We start from the raw sequence: 19,127 nt of genomic DNA, 5'->3' as shown, positions 1-19,127 counted from the left end.
TCCCCTCTGTCTACAAATAAATAAATATAACCTTTAAAAAAATAGTAAAAGGTAAACTTCATGGACCTCCTTTTGGGAGAGGAGGGAGCAAAGGAATGCTGAGATAGGGCTGGCCCAGGAGGTAGACAAATGATTCCTTTGCAATACAAGGAGTTTTCAAGAGCAAACAGAGGAGACAGGTCCTCTTGGGGCTTCTCCCTGAACACACCTCTTTCTGCCCCTGCCCACGGAGCACTGAGGCTCTCATAGTCATCTGGGTTCTTCCTCAGTCTCTTAACCTCATTTCATGACCAACTGAAAGTGAGTTGCAGGCACCCCTGCCTCACCCCCATTTTATTCCACGGCCCCTGTGCCCCAGCTTCCAAGGACAAGGCACTGTGCCAGGCACTGTGAGTATTCAAGACTAAGACATACCCTTCAGGAGAGACTTGTGCTCAGACATTTATAGTGCTAAGTTGACAAGAAGCCCTGTAATTGTGATCCTATTTTCTGAATCCAAAATTGAGACATGTAGCCTAATTTGTACAGTGCACTTATGAGGATTACAGAACAGAAAGTTCAAATCAGATCTGAGCCGGAAATCCTGGGTCTATGAATCCTGGAACTCTTAACACATGCATATGGAGAGTTAGAATGTTCAACACATATGACTGGACATTTCCTTATCGCTTTTGATGAAGGGGGCAATATTTTATTCCTACTGTCATCTTTGTTATTATTATTATTCTTTGGCAGAAGAGGCCCTTTTCCCTAGAGTCCTTCCTCCCTCACATTCCTAGGGACAAAAAGGAAGATCCTGTTTATTTCCAATCAAGGGAGTTGATTCTGGGGTTGGTCAGAACCAACGAAACAGGAACTGGGTTCCTAAATCTTCCAGCTCTATGCATCACCCCTTGAGAAAAGGGCAGGGCCAGTTAACAAAGTTTTATTAGCATTCCTACCTATCCTTAGCCGAACTTCTATTCAGCCTGGCCTCATTTCTTTCGGGCCTAGCCCCTGAGCAGTTTAAGGTGGTTGCTGTAATTAATCATGCCCCAGACCCTAGTTCAGACTCACCACATTCAAATTTCAATTTAAAAAAAGTCTGGATATCTGCATACAAAATGCTCTTTGTTGCTGAGGCAGTCTCCTTTCAGCCTGGAGGAGGGAGTTCAGGATGTGGAGGAAAGAGAAAATGTTTCCAGGCTCTCTCTGTAGTATTTGCACATATGTGAGGGGATTGAGGATGATCTATGCTCCCAACCAGAACAAATCAAATTTTTAAAAATAAATATTAAATGGAATCATAATGTAGGGTGTGAGTAGTCATTGCACAAATGTTAGATTATTATTATTATTATTTACTATTGTAATAATTATTATTATTTTGAATACTCAATGCCTCTGATTTCCCTCCTTTTTTATCTTTATGGGTTATATTGTTGTCTGTTAAAATGCAAACATTAGCATGGAATGGGGAAGGGAGTGGGAAGGGTTTGGGAGGGTGAGTGGGAAAGGGGCTTTTGCTTTTCACTCCACTTCTGTGATTTTTGCAACAGGTATACTACTACTTTTATAATTAAAAACAAGAGAGGAGGAGATTGGAATGGCAGGGGCAAAAAAAAAAATTTACAATTGAAACTGCTATCTGGCACTCTTTTAGCATTATTTTCACAAATCCCCAAAACAGCAATGAAAAACAAATCTGCTTTCCCACTTTGCCTGGAACTTGCCCAATACTCCAGTCCATAGCTGAGCTCGGGAGGGAAGTCATCTCTGACTTGGGGAGAGGGGCTCATATTAAACTTTTGATAGGGAAAGGGAACATCGACCAGAAGAACCTACTCAACTGTATATTGTCCAGTGGGGGTGGGGGGAGCAATATCTAAGCCCCAAGTAGCCTACTTGACATGGAGATGTTCTGCCACTTAGAGGCTAAGGCACCTTCCCCAACCTCAATTAAAATATATGGAAATGAGATTCTAGTCAGCAGTTGGTACCCTTGCATCTGTTTTTCTCAAGCACCCCCAAGTAATTTGGAATTGTGACCATCCAAATTCAATGCTTTAGAAATCAGCTATACCAACTACTGATTGTGCAAATGGAGACTGAGGGTGTCACCCAGCAAATGAGCAGTTGACCCGAGGCCAGAATTCTAATCTGAAAAAAAATAAAACAGGACTCCTCATATGTCCCAGTAAGAACAGGGTGAAGAGGCTGGGGACGAGCACCAGAAAGATGCCATTTCACATCTAATCACTTCTTGTCACGTTTTAACCATTTTCCTCATATGGAGCCCCACGCTGATGGATCAGAAATAACATTTTCGAAGTTATATCTGCAAGGAAATGGCTATTAATGTTCTTCCTCTCCTTTTAGAGCGCTGAGGAATACATATTAATTTTCTCTCTACTTATATTGCCTATTTGCAAATTGTATTCACTACCCAGTGCTCCAATTTGTCCTACCCCTGAAGAGATTATGATGAATAAATGTGTTCCTGGAAATAAAATAAAATAAAAAATTTGTCACTGAGATTTATTTTTATAATTATTTACAGGAATCATTTTAGAATATATGGGGGGCAATAATAATAATGCACACACAAGGGTTCTGGCATGACTTACCAATATTAATTCAGAGTCTCTTCCCACTTCTCCGAAAGGAGCCCCAGCTTTCTGTGCAGCTCTAAGACAGGGGCAAAGCAAGTGTCAGCTGCACCTGGCACCACCAGTACCAGAAGACTGAGGCCAGATGAAGGGCTGCTCAAGCCAAGCCGTGTAGTGCCCCATACCCTCACATAGGAGTCCTGGGTTCAAGACCTGGCTTTGCTATTAATTAGCTGGGTACCATTGGATGAATCTTTTCATTCCTAAAATCCTCAGTTTCCTTACGTGTGAACTAACTGACTTAAGTCGCTATTTACTAACTAAAATAAAAATATAAGTAAGTGTGTACATCTCCCAAAAATGAGAGAGAATGCTGTTGTTAGGAAACATTTATTGAGCACCTACCATGTGTCAGGCACTGAGGGCATGATAAGGAACAAGACCTATATCATCCTTACTCCCATGAGGTCTACATTCCTGTGGAAGGACACAGGTAGCAAGTAGATAAATAATATAATTTCAAGTATGTGAGATACAAAATTTTAGATAGCACTGGCACATGTTATCCAGACAATGTGTTTTGGGGGGGGGGGGTGCTAATTTAGATACAATGTCCTAGGTCTCTGCAAGCCCCGGCAGGTCCTTTCTTCTGTGAAATCCTTGATCAGCAGTGCATGGGCTGAACTTCAGCCCCACTCACAAGTCTTCTGTGATGCACAAACTGCACGGCCTCAGATAGCTGTATAGTGTTCGGAGGAAGATTCTCTAAGGAGAGCAACGTCTGAGCCACAGTCTGAATAATAAGATGGAGCCAAACATGAATAGACTTAGAAGAAGGGGTTTCCAGGCAGAGGGAACAGCAAATGCAATAGCTGTAAGTGTTCTCTTAGTCTCATGTTGTCACTTTGCTTATGCCTTTGTGGGTGGAACTTGAACTCAAGTGCTTCCAGGGGCACAGTGTCACCCTCGTTGAAAGATGCATCTCCTAGGTACAGCTGCACCCGGCTTTGGATTGCTCCTAGCTCCATAGGTCAAGTAAGCGAAGCCCTTGAGATGCAGCATCTGGAGACAATCATGGCCACACATAGGTTCTAGGGTGTACATCTAGGGGGAAAATGTTCCAGGCAGCTAGAGCAGCAAATGCAAAGGCCCTAAGGCAGGAGGGTACCTGGCAGGTTTGGAAAACAGCAAGGATGTGAGAGTACCTGGAGTGGAGTGAGAAAAGGGGAAAGTAAAGGTAAATAAAATCATGGGGTAGGCTGTGGGGCAGGGAGGGGGACAGATCATCTAGGGCCTGATAGACTGAGGTCAGGACTTGGGCTTATACTCCAAGTAAGATGGGGAGCCTTTAATGGAAGACCCACATTTTGTAAGGATTGTTCTGGCTGCTGTGTTGAAAAGGGACCATGGAAAGGGAAGGGCAGAAGGAGGGAGACTAGAAAGCAGGCTATCACAGGAAACCTGGAGACAGTGAACAGTGCCATCTTGAAGATGGCAAGAGCAGAATTTTCTGATGGATTTGACTTAGAGAGTATGAGAAACACAGCAGTCAAGGGTAACTCCAAGATTTTGGCCCGAGCGAGTGGAAGGATAGAGTTGTCATACTGAAATGGATGAGAAAGAGGGTGGGGGGATCAGGAAATCACTTTTGGATCTGAGAAGTTTAAGATGACTTTGAGACATAAAAGTGGAAATATCAAGGAGGAAGTTGGTTGGATACACGAGAGTTAAGGAAACAAATCTGGGCTAGAGTTAGAAATGTTGGAGCCCTCGACTTTCAGATGGATTTTAAAGCCACAAGACAGGACTTTAAAAAGTTCTGAGGATTGGGGTCTGGAGCACTAACACAGATAGAGGTAAAGGAGAGGGGAAGGAATCACAGAGAAACTGAAAATGAACAGCTGGAGAGGTAAAAACCAAAATCATGTCAGGCCCTGGAAGCCAAGAAAAGAAAGTGATCAAAAAGATGGGGTTCCAACATAATGGCCCATTTAGCCAAGGATCACAAGGGGATTTTGAAAGCATTGGGTGAACAAGAAATTCACGTGGTCTCAGAGTATCATCCCACAGGTTACATATAAATTACAAAGAGGAAAACAGTCTTTATAGTGCAGACAGCTGGTGGTCACAATCCTACACAAGAGCTCAAACTTAGCATCTCCAAGGGCAAGACAACCTGACAATATGGGCCTTTGATGTGACGCAATGGGAAGTACATGTCATCTACATGGTTCTCTTGCCACATGTTTAACCAGAATCTACTCAGGAGGAAACAGACAAATCCAAAAAGTAGAACATTCTTCAAGACAACTGGGCTAGATTGCCCAAAACGCCAACATCATGAAAAGGATGTGGCAGGCAGGGAGGACTGTTCTAGATAAAAATGAACTAAAGAGACATGAAAACCAAGTGCAATGCATGAGCCTTTATTAAATACTGAAACTGGGGGATGGGAGAGGGACTAAAAAGACATTTTGGAGACAACTGGAAATGTTTAAATTTGAACCATTTGATGCTATTGAGTTAACATTACTTCTCTTAGGTGTGCAAATTGTATTGGGGTCTTGTAAGAGAATGTTCTTTTCCTTAGGAGATACAAGCTGAAGAAATTAGGGATAAACACCAAGATGCTTACAGCTTTCAAATGGTTCAGGAAAAGAGTGTGTGTGTGTGAGAGAGAGAGAGAGAACATCAATAAGGTAACGTTAGCTGACAAGTCTAGTTGAAGGAATTTGGCATTTATTATCTTATCCTTTATTGTTTTATAAGTACAAAATTTTTTATAAATAAAATGTTAAGGAATGAAAGGAAGAAAGAGTGATCGACTTGTCCACTTAAGTGCTACTTAAGGTCAAGTAAACTAAGTTCAGAGAATTCACCATTGGATTTACCAACATAGAAGTCATTGGTGAATTTGAAGATGGGAAGAGTCCAGAAAAGATAGGCAGCAACCAGATCATAAAGAGATATGTAGGCCCCACCTCAAGTACACTGGAAGTAAGTGGTTATTAAACATTTGTATTTTAGAGCAATTGGTCGGACAGTTGTGGGCAGGATGCATTAGAAAGAGAGACGAGTAGGGTCAGGAAAGTGTCTTCACAGGCTCTAAAAGTGCACTGGACCCCCACGAAGGGTGATGAGAACTTGAAGGGAGAAATTGCAAAGAGATTGCAGCACAATTGCTGGGACTTGGTGTCTGGTTGAGCACTGAGAATGGAAGAGCCAAGATGGTTCCCCATTCACCAAAATAAGAAGGGGGTGATGACGTAATTAAAAAGTCTATGGGCCTTGTGCCCACCTCTGGAGCAAGCAGCAGGGACGCTCTACAACAACAACAGCATGTGATGATATAAATCACATCAGTTGAAGACCTAGTGACTCATTCCCACACTGTACCCTGTGTACCTGATGGCCTGACTAAAGATACCTTTGTCCATAAAGTCTCCTCCTCTTGGGAATCCCTGTCCCCATGACCCTTTCCAAGTGCTGTTCACCTTTGTTGACAAGCTTTGTCCAGTGCTCCAGCCCTCCGTGAGTGCCTAGGGTCTGAAACATCACTGTAAAGCCCCTCCTGTGTGCCTGGCATTGATGCCCACTATTTGGTAGTGTTATGGTCACTTATATTGTCCCTAACTTTCCAACTAGTTGGTCAGATCCTAGAATGTAGAGAACCCAGTTTATATTTCGAAATATCTCCATCCTCATCCAGAATCAGTGATCTATAAACTGTGAAAGAGGGAGAGAGGAAGGAGGAAGATGTAGGCCGTAGTTTAACACTCCCTGAAAACCTCCTGTGCTGACTCCCAGTTGTGAGGACCACTTCTCATTTATATGGGAGGGGGTGGAGTTACTTAGAGGCCATTGCTGCCAGCCCAATCCCTGAGTTAGAACCCCTGGTAGGAAGCCTCCCCTGAAACACAGTGCGCTCTCCCAAAGCTGTTTGCAGTAAGTGACTCACCCAATTAAGAACATCTACATAACAAAGCCTCACCGGGCTGTAGAGGTCACAGAGACTGTGAAGTGCATCTTTAGTGTGTGCTTTAGAGAAGGATCACTAATTACCAGTCATTTCCACCCCTCAAGAACCTGTCAGCCTTTGAGATGCAGTGGATAAAAGAATCCCCAAATTCCCACCCCACACTAATCACTTCTCCCTCCCCACCCCTCCCCTGCACTTCAAACCTGTGACTAATAAGTGCCAAGGATGGGATTCTGCCCACCTGGCTCAGAGCCCAGAGGTGAAGGAGAGGAAAGAGGTTGAGTTGCCTCCATTGGCAGCATTTTTTAGTAAAAGGGACTGGGATGGACAAGTGAGCAAAGAGAGTTCTGGAAGCACTGCATTGTTGTCTCTGTTAAATGTGCAAACAAATAAAACTTGTGTTTTTTTCTCTATTTATAAAGGTAATAAATGTTTGCAGTAAAAACTACAGGTGAGCCCTAGCTATTGTGGCTCAGTGGATTGAGTGCTGGCCTGCAAACCAAAAAGTCACTGGATCAATTCCCAGTCAGGGCACATGCCTGGGTTGCAGGCCAGGCCCCCAGTTGGGGGTGTGCAAGAGGCAACTGATTGATGTATCTTTTACACATCAATATTTCTCTCCCTCTTTCTCCCTCTCTTCCCTCTCTCTAAAAATAAATAAATGAATAAAAATCGTTTCAAAAACTACAGGTAAACAAGTAGAAAATTAAAATTACCCACACCACCATCCACTAAAATGACCAGTGGTTGGTCACATAGAACCCTTGCATCCTGCTTTCTAGATGACATGTATTTATTGTATGTGCATGTCCCTGCTCTCTTATAACCAGATCTTGTCATCTAATGATATATCTCTAGCATCTGTCCCCATGGGCACATGGAAGGAATGTTAGAGCTGGCAGGGATGCTGAATTGGGCTAGCAGAGAAGGTGCACTTGAGTATTAAATAGGAGAGGCAGGTTTTGCTGGAATTTCTGAGAGCTAAAGGCTATTGTGAGACAGGAAAGAGCCCTGACCTTTAGAATTCAGGTAAATGACTTCCTCTCTCTAAACCTCAGTTTTTTCATCTGTAAAATGGGAATAATATGACTTACAGGATTGTTGTGAGGATTAATAGAAATCATGGTTGTAACAAGACTATACAGAAATAGAATGTTTTATTACTCATTTTAATAAATGTTTATTCATGCCTATTTATTACTTAACCTTCTGCTACTCTGGTTCAGGCCTGAAGGAGCTTAAAATCTAACTGAGAAGTTAAACACACACACAAACACAAACTTAAACAATATGATTTTTTTTAATTTTTTATTGTTATTCAATTACAGTTGTGTGCCTTTTCTCCCCATTCCTCCACCCCACCCCATCCAAACCCCCCTCCCTCCCCCACCTCCACCCTCCCCCTTGATTTTGTCCATGTGTCCTTTATAGTAGTTCCTGTAATCCCCTCTCCTCACTGTCCCCTCCCCACTCCCCCCTGTCCATTGGTGGATCCAAAAACTATGGTATATTTACACAATGGAATTCTACACAGCAGAGAGAAAGAAGGAGCTTATACCCTTTGCAACAGCATGGATGGAACTGGAGAGCATTATGTTAAGTGAAATAAGCCAGACGGTGAGGGACAAATACCATATGATCTCACCTTTAACTGGAACATAATAAATAGAAAAAAAAAGAAAGAAAATATAACCAGAGACATTGAAGTTAAGAATAAACAATATGATTTTAAGTAGTTAACAAATGATATCATCAATTAGTAAACAATTAAGTGCCAGATGAGTAGCACAGACAGCAGCACTCCAGGGATTCAGAGGTAAGAAAGAACACATGGACTAACAATAATAACAAGAACAACAACCACTTTAAGCACTTTCTATGTGCTAGGCATGGGTGTTTTTTCATTCAATTTACCCACTGACCTATGAGGTAGGTACCATCATTTCATACATTTTACATGGGAAGAAATTAAAACTTCAAAGAGGTTAAGAACATTGCTCCAAGTCACACATCTAAGAAATGTAGCAGTACTGCTCTTTGGAACTGAGCAGTCGCACGCTGGAGCCTAACACAGGCAGAAGCACTATGATCCACTCTGAAGGAGGTAGGGGAGGGGAAGGAAGCTGAGCCCTGAGCTGAGTGGTACAAGATGGAGCCTCAGAAGCAAAGATGAGACTGAGGAGGGTGTGTCGCCACAAGGGGAAGGATTCTGGTCTGGATGGATAGCTAGTCTTCAGGGCCAGTGCAAAGTAAGCTTGGATGGTAAGAAGATTGAAGGAGGGGAGTTAAGGCATGTGAAAATTTTTCTGGTGGGAAATGGGTTGCCCATAAGGGTTTGCGGCAATGCAGGGTCCAATCAAAGCAGCGTTTGGGAAATGGGGCCAGGAGAAGACACCTTGGGAGGCTTTTAGGTGGACGTGAGGAGGGCTGAAGCTAGAAAGAAGCACCCGGGGGTAGAAGTCATCTTTCCTAGAAAGCTCTTGTTCCCCTACTCTTATCTTTGTGACATTTTGGGCTAATCTACATTTGGTTCCCATGACCTCTGGCCTCATTTTGGCATGTTTACTAACTCCTTTCACACATTGGTTCTGCAGGAAGTAGCTCACTCATTCATTTCATAAGTACTTGTGGAGCTCCCATGTCAAAGTGAGAATCAATCTACACGGCCTGGTGGCTAACTGTCATGAAAGGGGAAGGAGGTTGAAGATGGTGCTGATTCCCTGACAGAGCTGACCCTCACCAGACTGTCCCCAAACCCTCCAGCTTCCCAGCATAGCAGACCCTCCCTCCCTACATCAGCCAGTTCCTCGGGCCACTGCTACTACTTCTCACCCTACACACCCTCATTGGAAAAGGCCCCCTTTTCTTTTGAAGAGCAAGAGTAAGGACATGGTCTTTGGTGAATATGAGAATGTGGCAAAAAGAACAATGTGGTAGAAAGAGTCCCTGAGAGGACAAAAAAGGTTCAGTAGTAAAGGTGGGAACTGAGAAAGGAAAATCCTTGAAAACTAATACTTACTGAATATTGTTGATATATGTGGTAGATTCTGCAGGAAATATAAGTAAGATGACATCATTCATGCCCTTAATTGATTAATGCTTTGGAAAAGGGTGGGGGAAAGGAAGGGAGTAGAAATAGAGATAGAAAAAGAAGGAGAAACGAAGAATAAACACTGAGTCCACAAACCTGAAGCATTTCTGCCAAAGTCAAGGGCTGGGAGAGTACAGTGTAGTGTGGAAGGAAAAACTGCTACCTCTTCTTTAATTCTATTCATACACAAGACCTCAAATGCTTCCAGCCACCATCTTCCCAAGGAAATGGAGCCCAGAGATGTTCCTGTGCCATTGATTGCATTCCACAAACATTTTCTGAGCACTCCAAAGTACCAGGCACTTAAGCTCTTAAGCTCTGCTGAGAAGAATCAGAGTTGATTGTCACCTATGGTGGTTGATCTTGACAGTGCCCTTTGAAGCCTTAGAAACCTTAATCAGACATATTGAGTGCCATCAAGGCTTATGGGGTGAGAGGGTTCAAAGTAAGAGGAGAAATTCTGCACATTCTTGAACCAGATGGGGATAATAATTCTTTTCTCACTGGGTTTTGCTAATAAGTAAATGAGGTAATGTTGTGAAGCTACCTAGAACAGTGCGCAAGACACAGTAGGCATTCAATAAAATCATCTGAACATTAAGTATGTTCTCTCACTCAATTCTGGCATGACTTACTCTCTTCCCTGAATTTACCAGTTTTTTTTTTCTTTGAAATCACTTCCTAGCTGGGTTGGAGGTGTTCAGGCAGGGATCCCCACTAGTGCCCATCATGGAAGCCCAACTAAGAAATAATCACCATCAGCCCTTGCTAGTGTAGTTCAGTGGATTGAGCACGAGCCTGTGAATCAAAGGGTCACTGGTTGGATTCCCAGGCAGGGTTCATGCCTGGGTTATGGGCCAGGTCCCCCGTAGGGGATGTGTGAGAGGCAACCACATATTGATGTTCCTCTCCCTCTCCTTCTCCTTTCCTTCCCCTCTCTCTAAAAATAAATAAAATCTTTTTTAAAAAAAAAGGGAAAGAAAGAAAGAAAGAAAGAAAGAAAGAAAGAAAGAAAGAAAGAAAGAATCACCATCAGACCTGTTTAGAAGAACCCAAACAGCCATGCTATGTCAAATCAACTGATATTCTTGGTTGTGAGTGACAGAGTCTGGCTCTAGCTAATTTAAGCAGAATAGAAATCGATCAGAAGGATTTCAGGAAGCTCAGAAAATCAGTAAGAAGACTGGAGACTTAGACTCGGGAAATGGACAGGAACTGAGTGGCTAGGAAATGGAAAACGTAGTTGGTCGTGTTACTGCAACAATCTGGTTAGACCACTGTCTGAGTGGCTGTCATTATCATACTGGACATGGTAGCAACGGTCCTCTCCACTCTGCCTCCACCATACAGATACAGTCCATGCTATTGATTTGGGCTCAGTGCTCCTAGTGGGCTTTCACAGTTTCTGCTGCTTCTGCTGAGGAGCATTTCTAATCTACTCCAATCTTCTGCTCACCTCTTGAGAGTCAAAAATTCCCACTGGTGGAGCCTCAGCTGCTGGGGGCAGGGAAAAGGAGGATGTGGCCCCTTCAGCTTCTGTGGTTGGAAGCAGGACCTGCAGATGATAGGCAGACAAAAGTAAAAAAACACTAGGGCTCTAATGTAACCATTTTTGCATAAGTAAACAACAACATATTATATGAGTGTGGTTTATACGAGCATGGTGAACATGGGGAAAGGGATAGAATTTACACCCAGGGCTGTTAACACAATATATCAGGAAACTGGATAAAAAATTGGAGAGGAGATGGGTGAGATCATAATGTTTTTCTTTATGTAGCTTTGAGTGCCTTGCAGGTTGAAGTTGATTTTTCTTTTATAATTTTGGGAGACAAAAAGCTTTTAAAAGTAGTTTAGAACTAGATTGTGAAGAGTCAAGTGTTACATGTAACAATAGAGAGCCACTAAAGATTTCTGAGCAAAGGAAGATGTGATCAAGAAAATTAACCTAGCAAGAGTATGTATAATGGATTAGAAGCAAGAGAGGCTGAAGATGTACAGAACAATTAGAAGATTCTGTCAGCAGCAGCTCAGTTAGAAGCTAATAAAGAACTTAACTATGATAGCAATAATATGTGAAGTGAGGAAGAGGGGAGGGGACCTGTTACAGCCTTGGGACAAACGTGCCAAGAAGTGGTCATGAAGGGGTGTTTCCCCATTATACTGTGTCAATCAGCATCTTGCACTTTCAAAATCTGAATAAATGGGTGGAAAATCATAGACATCTCTCTTCTCCAACTTCCTTGAGCATTTACTTATATGATACTTACAATACAGAGACTCAAAATAATCTTTTTTTCAAGAGATTTGTGGTGTTTCCCTTATTAAATTGAACACATCTTAGGATGTGAAACCACAGAGAATACTTATTGATAGCCCCCCAAAGTGGAGTAAACCCCAAAAGTTATTCATTTGTTCAGTACAGTTGACAGTATACACAAATGCTGTTTTCTTCATTAATTCCTTGAAGGAATAGCCCCAACCCCTCCAACTTATCATCTGGTGAAGGGGATAGACTCTCTACAGGAAACCCCAGTGTGGTAAATGTTCTAAGAGAGGGTTACAGGAGTCCTGACCCAGTACCAGGTAGGAAGGTACAGGGGAGTGGTGTGTAAGCTGAGACCTGAAGAAGAAGGAGCAATGAGGCAGGTGAAGAGAAGGACAGGAAGTCATTACAGATAGAAGGAAAAGCAGTAGCAAGGTCCTTTGGTGGGAAGTAGCATGGCACATTTGAGGAACAGAAAGGCAGCTATTGATAGCAGGAGCTCGGGGTGAGGGGGAGTAGTAGGAGACAAAGGCAGACAAAGGAATTGAGGCAAATCAAGCCTCGGAGATCTGCCAGCCATGGGCCCAACTTGATCCTATGAACAATGAGAACCCAGAGGCTGTTAAGCAGAAGAGAAACATGGTCTGATATGCTTTTTAAAAAAGATCACTCCGGCTTTGGCAGAAAGCACAGAGGAACACAGGGAGGATGCTCTTTGGGCGGGTTTCCCCGTCAGGCTGGGAGCTGCCCAGGAGCTGAGCTGGGTCCATCCCTTGTGTACCTTTCTCCTCCTCTGCGTAGGTCCCCCTCCCGCTGAGCAAGGCCTCAGCTGCACGTGGAGGCGGTTAGCTGGCCTCAGACACTGCCCCCACAAGGTAAGTAAACGGCCAGCAACATTGCCCCAGAGTGAGTGATGGGTTGGGATGCTGGGATCCGAAGAAAAGAAGGGATAAGAATATGGAAGAGATGGGAGTGAGGCAAGGCCAATTTCTTCTCTCCGCACCTCAATTTCTTTATCTATAAAACAGGGCATTTATGGTACTTACCTCAGAGAGTTGCTGTGAGGACATAATGCATACACAGTTCTTAGATCTGGCACAAAGCGAACGCTCGAAAAGTGTTAACTTTTGTTTTTGTTCTTCCTGAAAGACAGGAGGGACTCTGTGGACTCGGATATGTATTTCCTGCAGCCCTAGGGTCGCAGAGACAGTTTGCGAGCCCTGGGGCCAGACAGGTCTCAGGTCTACGGAAAGACCGAGTTGGACAAAGTCTTACGTGCGAGTGTGGGCTGAAGTTGCTAGTGTGCATGTGCTTCAGTTCCTGTATTTAAATCTTAACTCAGAACCCCAGCTGAGGAAAAGGAGCTGCCCACTGCCCGCCGGGAGACCCGAGTGGCTGCCAGGTCCCCGCCGTGGCCGTGGCCTGAGATCCTGCAGCCCTGCCGGAGGGGGCGGAGCTAGGGTGGGCAGGCGTGGCGGGGGCGTGGCCCAGCCCGAGGCCCCGCCCCTAGCGGAAGTGCTGCTGGCCCTCCCTACCCTCCAAGGCGGATTCCGCGGGCCCCTCTCCCCACCAGATCTTCTCAGCGCAATTGGGCTCCTAGACCAAGTTCAGCCAAGACCCCGACACGGTCCGAAGTGGAGGCCCCGGGCCTGCGTATCTGGCTGTCTCGGGCGGTGCTTTCTGTCCCTCCTCCTCCCCCGCCTTCCCTCCCATTTGTAACAGGCGGGGCCGCGAGCGCCGCGGGGGCGGCACAGGTAAAGACAGCGAGTGAGGGCGCAGGTGTGGGTGCCTCCCAGGCTGGACCCGCAGGAGAGGGAGGTTGACCGCATGTGTCCGGCTCTTTTCCAGAAAGATTCTACTGACAGTGGAGCTCGGGAAGGGCTGACACAGACCCCCGGGGCGCCGCCCTGCTTTGCGGAGAGAGAGGGGGCGGGACTGGAGCCCCCAGTATCTTTGGGGGCCGGATCAGTCGTGACCCCGCGTCTTGCGCAGGCTCGGTGGCGCGCAGCTGCTGGTTGGGTAGTGGGCTGGGGTCCGGGGCCGCCACACCAAGGGGTTGCCACCCGCCCACTCCCTGCGGGGACTGGGGTCTGACGGGCACCCTCCCCGGGCGTGCACAGTCTCAGGTTTGCAAGTAACAATCAATAAAAATCGATGCAATGGCAAGGAGCACGAAACATTTTGGATTATTATTTGCGTTTGTTAAATTGTTTTTATTTTATTTTTTTACTTCCTTCTTGGAAACGTGGCTTCGGCTTGGATCAGGGCCTGGGAAAAGGACGCAGAATGCCCCCTGGTCTCCAGACGGGAGGCAAGAGCAGTCCTCCGCCCCAAGCCGCGCAAACTTCCCGGAGCGGCTGTGCGGGGTCCCGCGCGGGAGGGGAGCCCCGGGTGTGCTTGGCTTCCGGATAAGGCGTTCCCCCTTGCCTCATTGTCCTCACTTTAGGGAGATGCCCCCCCACCTCCAGCGGCATTTCTCTGGTTCGCCACCCCCACACCCCGGGGGCCGCTCCTCCTCCCCTCCCCCGAGCTCTCCCGGCGCTTTAAATAATGATATTTGCATGCAGGGAGCGATTCATAAATATGTCAGGGCCAGTGAAATATAGGCAACATTTCAAACTTTCTATTTAAAAAACATGAATTATGGCCGCGGAAAATGTGTTCCCATTTAAAGGCGATACGAAGTATTTGGTGTCTCGTCCCTGGGCCCATCCATCACGCAGACAATAAAGAGAGTTTTTCGCCCTGACACCCGCGATTTATGGGCGCCCTTCTCTGCCCTCATCACTCACCCGCCGAGGCCGGCCCGGCGACAGGCCCCGCGGAGAGACGGGCAGCCACTCACCCCCCCTCGCTGGCCCCCGCACGCACTTTGCGCCCTAGCCAGCCCCTCAAGACTGCCGCTTCCAGGTGGAAGCTCTGGCTCTGGGGAGTTGGGAGGTAAGCGGTGATCGTCTGGGCAGCCTGTGGGAAGGGGAATGACACCAGTCCTTTCACCTCCGGGCAAACCCGTTTTTGAGCTGGCGCTGAGCTGCCAAAGGGCAGCCTGGAGGGCCCATTCTGAGTCCGGGCCTCAACGCCAACTGCAGCACCGGAGCGGGGAAGTTTGCTGTGCAGGCAGCGGGAGGTTATTTGCTCGCAGTTTGGAGGTGAGGGGAGCGCACTGGGCAGGGGGCTCCCCAGAGGTGGAGTTCCAATCATGCCGCCCCGGGAAAAGCGAACTGGTCCTAAGCTTTCTTGTGCCCTGCTGGACAGACGCTCCTTGGCAAAGCTCTTTCTGCAACTTTTACAAAACCACCTCCTCCCTGGTGCAATCCCCACAAACACACCCTAGGCATTCACGGTACCTTGGAAACTATCCTTACCTCCCAGGCCGAGAAGTTGGCCAGAAAGAAGGCAGAGGAGGCGCCTCCCCTAGCGCTGCGCCTCAGCCACGCTCCGTGTCCCGTGCCCTCTTCTCCTACCTACAGCCCCACCTCTCTTTCCCGCCGTCCTTCCAAAGTCTCCACCTAATCTCTCCTGCAAACTTGAGTAGAAGAAAGTTCGGGCTTCATTTGCCGTGGGATCTGCTTTCAGTTTTCGCCGCGGGCGGGCTTGGCCCGGCGGGTTCCCGAAGTACCGGCAGAATTGAGGACTGCCCGGCACTGAGGGGCAGCGAGGGGCCCCTGGGCCCAAGGGCGCTGACAGTCCAGCCTCCTTCGGAGGCCGGACCTGCTGTCACGAGCACTAAGGGCTGCCTTGTGTCCCTCTCTGGGCCAACTCGTCTGCGTGAGAACCGGGAGCCGTTTGTTTCCTGCCATTGCCTGCGATCTGGATTTATTCGGATAGAGGCAGTGCAAGCCGCAGCCAGAGAAATCCCGTCGATTCTAAAAATGACAAGGTTGAATTTATTAGATCAAGATTCATGTGAAGTGCAGGGAGAAGAAAATTATACAAACAGCTCCGCGTCCAGTGTGAACGGAAGATCGCTTCCCGCTCAAGGGCATGTAACATAACATCTGAATATTTGGATCTATAGAGGGATATAAAATATTATTAAATTCTCGGTATGTGCACATATAGTTAAGTTGGAAAAATTCTACAGGAAGTGTCTTTTTACAGCCCCTGCTTGGGTGTACTCTGGGCTCGAGAAAGCACTTATGTCCAAATAACCGCGCAGCGGACATTTCCTATAGCCAGAGTGAACTCCACATCTTTGAGGGGGGTGGTGTGTGTACCTCTTTAAATATCTGCCGCGTGGCAGAGGTGAAATAAATACATTAAAGAAAAACAGGCACACAGGTAACTGAGCCATTACATCGCTACAATATTTATGGGTGTAGAAATAAATATTCCTACCTGGTCGTCTGTGGCAAGTGCACACAAATAGAGGGGCTTTCGGGAGCCCAGGGTGGGGGGCCACAGGTCCTGCATCTCCGGGCACCCAGCACCCTGAGGTGAGCTCTATTCGATACCCACAGCCTCGGACCCTGATGCGACTGCTGGGAGAAGCTGGGCCAGGATGGCCAGCACTACCTCACCTTCGTAGAGGTGGGGATTTCTCCCGGATACAAACGTGCTGACAGAGACTTCCTGGGGCTCTGAACCTGGCATTTAGGGTAGTAGGGCCTGGGGTCCCACAGGGAGCCCTTCTCCTTCAAACACTTCAACCACCTCTCAATCCTGGTTTCACCCAGCTCGGGCAGTGGCCTTTCGGGCCTATCTATTTGAAGCAAGAGCATGGAAAAGGGCAGGTCAAGCTTGATTCTGAGGCATCTCAGAGTATGAAGCCCGAGACCACCTGAAAGAAGGCCATGACTTCATGCCCCCGCGGTCCCAAGGCCACCCAGACTGCAGAGCGCTAGTTTCAGGCCACAGAAGTAGTTATCTGGCTGTATGTATATTTATGAAATGTTAGGCCCCCTTCACATACTCAGTGCTGAGGCCCAGATGTCTGCTGGGCCTCCTCCTCACATTCGCAACGCCCAGGAAGCTCCACCAGCCAGGTCAGCGACCTGGTTGCAGCAGGGAAATTCCAAGACCAAACACTAATTCCACAATAGGGCATTTGTGACCGTCCACCCACTGCCCTGGCATCTCTCTCTTCTCTCTCTCTCTCTCTCTCTCTCACCCCACCAAATGCACCCAATCCTTAAACAGGCATAGTTTTTGAGAGCCCCGCTTGGAATAAAATTAAGAAGGACTTTGTCACGAGTTCCTGGGAACTGCACACATTCCTGAGGCAGCCCTGGCGCAGAGAAATAACCGGGCCCTGAGAATGCACTTCTCCAGAGAGTGTGACTGCGCCCAAGTAGTATGGGCGCACTACTTCATACGTAGTAATCCACAGTAGTATGTGCTCAAGGAGGGAGAGAGAATAGGAGATATTCCTCGGCAAGTAGGTAGGGGGAAAGGAAGTGTAGGGGGTGGGGCGGGAAAGAAGATGAAGGTTAGGGAGACAAGAAAGAAGCAGGAAAGGAAACAAAAGAGAGAGAGAGGCATACAGGAAAAAGAAAGAGAGGCAGGGGAAGCCAGCGGAGAAGAGTGCAGGCCAGGGGGAGACTTTGGGAACAGAACAGGCTGTGGTGGCTTGGGCAAGGCGGGTGACTTCAGAGCCTCAAGAATAGGAAGGGCCACCCTGAATCGTCCCCTATCAGCCCCCTGAGTCTGGTCCCCGCTTCCCGTCCGAAGGGTCAGGCCTGGATCCAGCAGCCTCCGCGTGATCTTTTCTCTCCCCGCTCCTAGGGGACCACAAGGCGGGGTGACACCCGGGTGGGGAGGCCCCCAGGGGCGCGCCAGTCCGGGACTGTTTGGGCGCTCTGGGCCAGGCTTTCCAGCTCGCCGGGCCTGACCTGTCAGGCGGATTATCTTCGAGGGAGATTAATAGGGGAGGCGGGCTGCAATAATAATCGTTTTGTTTGATGTGACAACTCTGATAGGCGTTGATTTACTTACAAACTGATAGGCTTTTAATTGAGCGCCTCCGCCGAGCCCGAGATGAAAGGGAAGCGGCGGTGAAAGGCGGCCTGCCTGCCCTCCGGCCTCAATACTGATTAGCCATCTCGACAGTGAATAGTTCAAGGCATTTTCAAACTTTTTGCCTCAACTCTCGCTCCTTCTTCCTCCTCCCATCCCCTCCTCAAATATCTGCCATGCCCACCCTTTTTAGAGAAGACAAATCATTTCCATTGTGTGCAAATAAAATCCACAGGACATCCACGCCAACCGCCGCTGGGGGTTGGAAGCATTAGGCCTAGCGCCTAGTAATTAATAACCCCCCACCCCCAGGGCCAGCTCGGCGTTGGGGGATTTGGCCTCCCTGGCGGACATGCTCCTGCTCGGATGCTGGAACCTCCCAAAAGCCCGGTACGCGCAGGCCTCCAGGCGCCCCCGTGCGCCCGGACCTTCCGAGTTGGGTTTGGGGAAGAGGGAGTGTACGCTGACCACCACCCGCAAGCGCGCAGCACCGCGCAGGCATGCGAGAGTGTGTCGCCACACCGCGGCACATGCGTTCCGTGGGACACAGGGGCCACTCTACGTTTACCCCACGTTTTGGGTGCCGGGACTGCCGCACCCAATTCCAGCAGAAGGAAAGAACGGGGTCTGGAGACGGAGGTAAGGGGGTTGGGGGTAAGTGGGTCACCTCCAGCTATGGCCACCGCCCCCAGCATTCAGTATCCGGGCCTCGCCGGGAGGCCATGGCGACACACGGCCCACAGCTGGGCTCGCAGAGCTGGGAGTTCCACAGCTGATCCCGGCTGACACCTCGACAGCCGTGCACTCAATGACACAGACAGACACTAACACACCCGCAGGATACAAGCGGCTTCACAGACACGCTGCCCAGCCGAGAGTTTAGGACTACCTGGGACTTGCTCCCCAAAGATGGTCAAGACAACCTTCCCCGCCTTGCTTGTGGCCTTGCCACCGTCTCCCAAACTCACCTTCCTCTGTTGTCGCAAGGACACTCCAAACCCCCTTGAACGCAGGTGTGTTCTTTCGCCTACACACACGCACACACGCACACACCAACAAACAGCAGCCCAAAGTACAAACCGCCTTGCTCTCCTCTTCTCCAAATTAGCTTTAGTCTGGTTGCCATCTCATGAACTTTACCAACCTGACGAATCAAGGGATAAGATTAAAACACAGAAAATGAACACCTACAAGAAAATTCTAAAACTCACCCCGGAAAGTTCTCGGTACCTGTGCGGAGGAGACAGA

General features: G+C 47.6%; 1 long non-coding RNA gene across 1 annotated transcript; it reads left to right on the top strand.

The window, feature by feature from the left end:
* Window positions 1-13,466: 13,466 nt before the first annotated feature.
* On the top strand, window positions 13,467-14,090 carry LOC123479779 (uncharacterized). Its single transcript, XR_008426686.2, has 2 exons — window positions 13,467-13,678; window positions 13,773-14,090. It is a non-coding gene; the product is annotated as an uncharacterized lncRNA (long non-coding RNA).
* Window positions 14,091-19,127: the final 5,037 nt, after the last annotated feature.

This window comes from Desmodus rotundus, chromosome 4 (genome assembly GCF_022682495.2).
Source record: "Desmodus rotundus isolate HL8 chromosome 4, HLdesRot8A.1, whole genome shotgun sequence".
Classification (NCBI taxonomy): domain Eukaryota; kingdom Metazoa; phylum Chordata; class Mammalia; order Chiroptera; family Phyllostomidae; genus Desmodus; species Desmodus rotundus.
The sequence above is the reverse complement of the archived record's forward strand: the minus strand, read 5'-3'. Positions and strand labels throughout refer to the sequence as shown.